This window comes from Lactuca serriola, chromosome 2 (assembly GCF_051521515.1).
Source record: "Lactuca serriola cultivar US96UC23 chromosome 2, Lser_US96UC23_V15, whole genome shotgun sequence".
Lineage (NCBI taxonomy): Eukaryota > Viridiplantae > Streptophyta > Magnoliopsida > Asterales > Asteraceae > Lactuca > Lactuca serriola.
In genome coordinates, this window is record NC_136409.1 from 107,310,790 (window position 1) to 107,316,579 (window position 5,790).

A 5,790-nucleotide genomic window follows, 5' to 3' on the forward strand; every position below is an offset into this window, starting at 1 on the left:
GTACTTTGACAGCCTTAGGTTGTTAATTTGAAACCTTATATCACTTAGGCTAAACGGTGTTGTAAATTGCCACCGCTGGTACACTGGCATGGCGTCTTTACCGCTGGTAAACATTGGGACTCACCAAAAAATTTACCGTCGATATAATACCGGCGGTAGGTTTCTACCGATAGCAAAACTTTGAAAATCGAACGATGGGTTTGGAATGGAACGTTGCTAACGGTTGGCAACGTCTACTTTCTCATCTTCTTTTTTTTCTTTCTTTTTTGTAAACAAATTTATATATATATATATATATATATATATATATATATATATATATATGTATACACACACATACACATACCATTCTTCCAAAACAATACCAAATTACACACTTTACACACTAATTTTCATTGAAAATGTCTTCCAACAATCCAAACTCTTCCAAGAAAAATGCTCCAAACCAAAATGTTTCCAATACATTTGTACTTTTCGGCTACGATCCGTTTTCACCACCACCTTACCGGCCATAAATGGATGGTTTTCCTACCTATTATTCACATTTCTAAATGCCACAACAATCCTAATTGCAATCCAAATTGCAAACCCAACCATCCCAAACCCAATTTCAATTTAAATCCCAACCGCCGTTCACACCTTCAACCGAAATTCTTTCCGATTCCGAATACGAAGAACAATAACCTCAACAAAAAAGGGAAGGCCGATCTGAGAAAATGGACACAAAAAGAAGAAATCGAGTTAACAAAGGCATGGGTCGATATATCCGAAGATTGTGGCACGAGAAAGGGTCGATCCTAGCTCTAGCAATTTAATAGTCACTTAACTACTAGGTAACAAGTTCATGTAATTTAATGGTTACTAAGCTACACTTAACTTGAATTCAAGCAATAAACGTCACAAATATTAACATGCTAGGTAATGATAATCAAACACAAGCATAAACCAATTAATTAAATCCATAAATTAGATAACTAAACCATGAGTTAAAGTATCATCTAGCTAAACGAAAGCAACTAAATTCAGCTACTCATGGATGAAAACATAGACACAATCTCTAAAGAAATCGACATAATTAAAGTAAACCAAATTGATGTGATAATGTGTTCTCCAATCTCTTGATCTCTAAGTAATTCTCCTTTAAAAGGATGTTTTGTGCACTTTTTGGACCCTACAATCGGTTTTTCAGAATAATTCTCCACTAGAAAACTCTCTAAAAGCCTCCTAAAAGCCTCTTCAAATCGTAAGAGTGAAGGATAATATATAGTTTTGAAAATACGTGCTTCACGACGTGAACAAGGGTTTCACGTCATGACTTCGGTACAAATCTTTATCGGGCAAGGATTCTGACTTCCCGCGTACTTATCTTCTAGAATACACACTCCACGCCGTGATGTTGATGGCCACATCATGACTAGGGTTTTTTTGCTGGAATTTTCTTCTTTTAATATTTAATCCTCCAAACTTCCAATTCTTATCAATTTCGGTCCCTATTCTTCAAGAGTGTTCCTTTTTGCTGCAAAATATAAATTTATCCAATAAGTACGTATATCTTTGCAAATAACCAAAATATTAAATAAAATGCAATAACATATTGCCTAAAAATGTGTATAAACATGACAATATCAAGTGTAGAGTTGGAATCTGCCATGTACGCGGAGCGTACTTCTTGTTATGCTTAGCGTAGCCAATTGCAAATCCGACTCCTCTTGCCCAACACTCTACACCCAACATAGAGAAGTGTACGCCATGCGTACAACCACCATTAACTTTCATTGACTTTTGACCAAATGTGCCTTTTTGACAAGTTATGAGGGTTTTGGATCTTAGGAGGGGAAAAATGGTCTTTGCCCAAATTATGGATTAGATTTAGCTTGGGATTAGTGAATAATGAAAATTACCTTGATTATTAATTAGGGTTAATGGGTGTAATTATTAGGCGGAGTCTAGTTTCGATAGTTCGAGTGTGAGTTCTATCAGTCATTTGTGCAATGTGAGTCTCCTCACTTATACTTACCAACGTGGTAGTATATATTTATATATGTGATGACCAGATGAGTCTATGTGTTATTACTGTGATATGTGTTACCTTATGTGTGTTGGGACTTTGGGTAGTCTCTAGGGTTGCTGATAACCGCAGGGCATGCTGTTTGCCCACTAAGAAGTTATGGCCTTTGGAAGTTTCATGGTTTTTAGGCTTAGCTGAGTACACATGGCGTACACAAAGAGTACGCAGGGCATACTAGTGAAGAAGGAAGTACGCTGTGCATACCTTGGAGTACGTTGGGCGTACAGACCAGGATGGTCGCGAATGTTCTTTGGAGTACGCTGGGCGTACCCGAATTACGCTGGGCGTCCGCCAGTCAGATCAAAACCCTATTTTAGGGTCTTGGACCCTATTTAAGCTCCTTATCTCCTAACCTAACCCTAATACCTTTAGCCTCCATCCCTCTAAACCCTATAAATCGACCCTTAGCCCCCGTTTGAGTGATTGTAGAGTTTCAAAGTGATTTTTGGTGTGTTTTGGTGCTAGAGGAGGAAGAAGGAACTTCTTGAAGAGTCATTGTTTGACTTGGAGCTTTTAGATCCAAGCTTTATGCACCTATATCTATCTTCTGGAGGAATAAAGTCTCAACCTTGACAACTTTTTCATGTAGATCTAGCTAAGTGGTACATTGATATGGTTTTTGGTCCCTTTGAGGTGGTTCTTGTGAGTAGAAGTTACTCCAGAAATTTTGAGCCTCTTATTTGGTCCTTACTGAGGTTATGGAGTTATAAAGTTTAGATCTTGAGAGCTATAAACCTTCCATGCATGATTTGGTAGTCATTTGATGAAGTTTGGAGGTTAGATTTTAGATTTAGGCCCCATTGAGTTATGTTAAGTCATAAAGTTGGAAACTTTATGACTTAAGAAGTCCCTTGAAATCAGATCTGGAAGTTTGGACTGAGGTCTTAAGGTATTAAGAAGTTCTAAGACATTTTGGGAGTGATTTTGACCTTTTGGAATTTATCTTTGGTGTTTGGGATTCATTAAGCCATGCAAAGGCTTAAAGCATTCGACTTTATGGGTCAAGTCACTTATATTAAGCCATTTTGAGGTTTTGGACGTCTTGGCTTAATGAATTGAGAGCTAGGATTGAGAGTTGGTCAACAGGAGGAGTACGTTGGACGTACAAGCCTGTACGCATAGTTTACAAGCCCTTAAGCCAGTACACTTAGCGTACAAGCTAAGTACGCCCCGCGTACTCAACAAAATGGGATTTTGGTTTTTGTGTTTCGGTTTGGGCCATCTTCTGGGCTTGTTGTTTTGGGCGTCGTTGGGCCATCAGGTTTTGAGTTGATATTTTATTTGTGGAGGCCCGTTATGGTCTTGGGCCCAATTTGGAAAAATGGGCTATGGACTGGGCCACACGTGATTTTTTTAGCATTTTAGGCTTAAGTTTTTGGATTATTATTAGGCCATCAGAATATGAAGTGTATTGGACTGGAAAGAATGATTGGGCCTCATGGCAAGACTCACGTTGAGGTTTGGGCCCAATTTAGAAAATTAGGCCATTGACTGGATTATGGACATTATAGAGTTGGGCTTTTGTTTGGGTTATGGCCTTAGTTCCGGATCATACCGGGCCGTGGGTAGAATAGTCATTTTACCCCATGCATGGATCAAGGATTTTGGTATGGGAACCAACTGCTATTTGGGTATATTGATTAGTATTGATAGCTCGGGAAGTAGACAAGGCAGCATCAAGGATTTCTTTGGGGAGCTTCTGCATTCGAGGTGAGTTACCTTCCAGTAGAAATGGGTCTAAGGCCACAATGCCGGCCCATTAGTAGGTGTTGTTTGATAGATGATTGTCTTTGTGATAATTATCTAGGTTTGCTACTATCTGATATGTTTTATGTGCTAGCATGATATGACGTTATGAACTGAAATCCTAAACTATACCCCTTATAGTTTACTAGTGTTTTACTAGAAGTGTTATTGAAAAGACTCATTTTACTACTAAGCTATGCTTGTACTTTAAAAATGGAGTTTTGTTAAACTATAAAGTAACATAACTTTAAAGAGTTTTTGAAATGTTTTGATCACTTATAAAAGTCATAAGCAATCTTTTGAAAGATGTTTAACAAACATTTACACACTTATCAATTGTGTTCAACTTGTATCCCCCCTTAAAAGCATTTAAAACCGTTTAAAAGATTGATTACGGGGTATGAACTCACCTTATGTGGGTGATTCAAACGAATATACGCGTAAGGATGAGGAGTTCCACGAATGAAGTCCCAAGACACAAACGAGTCCTAAATGACATATATTGGCATGAATATAGGGTTTATAAGCAGCTAACATGCAAGGAAGCAATCTTTGGGACTAGGAAACACTTGAGTTGAACTGTAGAATCACATGTGATTGATCAAGGGAGTGTTCACGACCACCAATGGTGTTTACGGCCAAGGGAGTTTACGGCCGTAAAATCATGGTCAAACATGTCTAAGTGTGTGGTTTAAGGTCCTACAACATCCATTAAGGGTTCAAGGTCAAAGGCTTGGACTTAAGAAGGGTTTTCGGCCAAAATGGCACATTTATAGTGGTTTACGGCCAAGGGAGATGCTCTTGGCCGTAAACTCCTTTTGTTCTTGAGAATTGGATGATTTCAAAGTGTAGATCAAGTGTTTCTAGGATACAACTAGTTAAGGGAAGATTACACACGATATTGAAGCTTGAAGGGTTTATTTCGGTCCAAAACACTAGTGTGTTCTTGGTGAAAGTTGAACATCTGGCCAAAAGTTGATTTCCATGGATGAAATCAAATGGTGATTCAAGAGTAAGAAGGATAACAACAACTAGAAGGAAGAACCACTTACATTTTGGAAGATCAAGAATGAAAATCTTGATGATACTTGAGAGAGAAATCAAGTGTTCTTGAGGTGAAAGTGAAATAATGAAAGAAGCCCACCTTGAGTTTACGGCCGTAAAGTCAAGTGTTGTGGCCGTGAACTCCTTTTGATGATGATTAAGGCTTGAATGTTGCACAGTGACTTTAGTAGGTACTTCCTAACACTCATTCCTTAAGTGTACTAGGCTAAAACTCCTTAGAATGACCTTTAACAAGGCTAGAACTCATTAGAAACGAGTCTGACACACACTTGAGTTGAATGATTAGATTTATAAGACAAAATTTTCAGGTTGTCACATCATCCCCCCGTTAGATGGAATTTCGTCCTGAAATTAGCTTTCCTAGTAGTACTACTGGGGTTGCTCTCCTGATTGGCAGAATACTCACTCGTGGACCTGGCAACTTTGCCCTATTGTCCATGATAGGATTCGTACTTGGTCCATCTATCATTACCTCGCGTATACAAGTCGTATATAATCTAGGATTAGTAAGATGGTCGGATGTGCAACTCTTCCCCAGGTCCACAACCAAACAGGGAGCAAGAGATAGGGCAAAATCATACATACTAGATCTGCGTAATCATAATCGTATACTACTCTCGCGTATACACTGAATAGCGATGGGTGAGCTATATTCGTCCTTAGCCTCTATGATGAAACTTGGTCTGTTGGACGAGTGGTATTTCGCGACGTTCTGCTGAATATACAGTGGCAAGGCTTCGGAAGGCAAAGTACTCTTCGCACGAGTACTTTGGGGTTTAGAATACGAAACACAAAACTGAGGTCTAGGTTGGACTGTCGTTACGAAAGACAAAGGTTTCGTGAACTTGACGATCGAGGCGATAGAAACATATGAACTTAGTATGGTGAGGACCATGCCAAATCTTGACGAA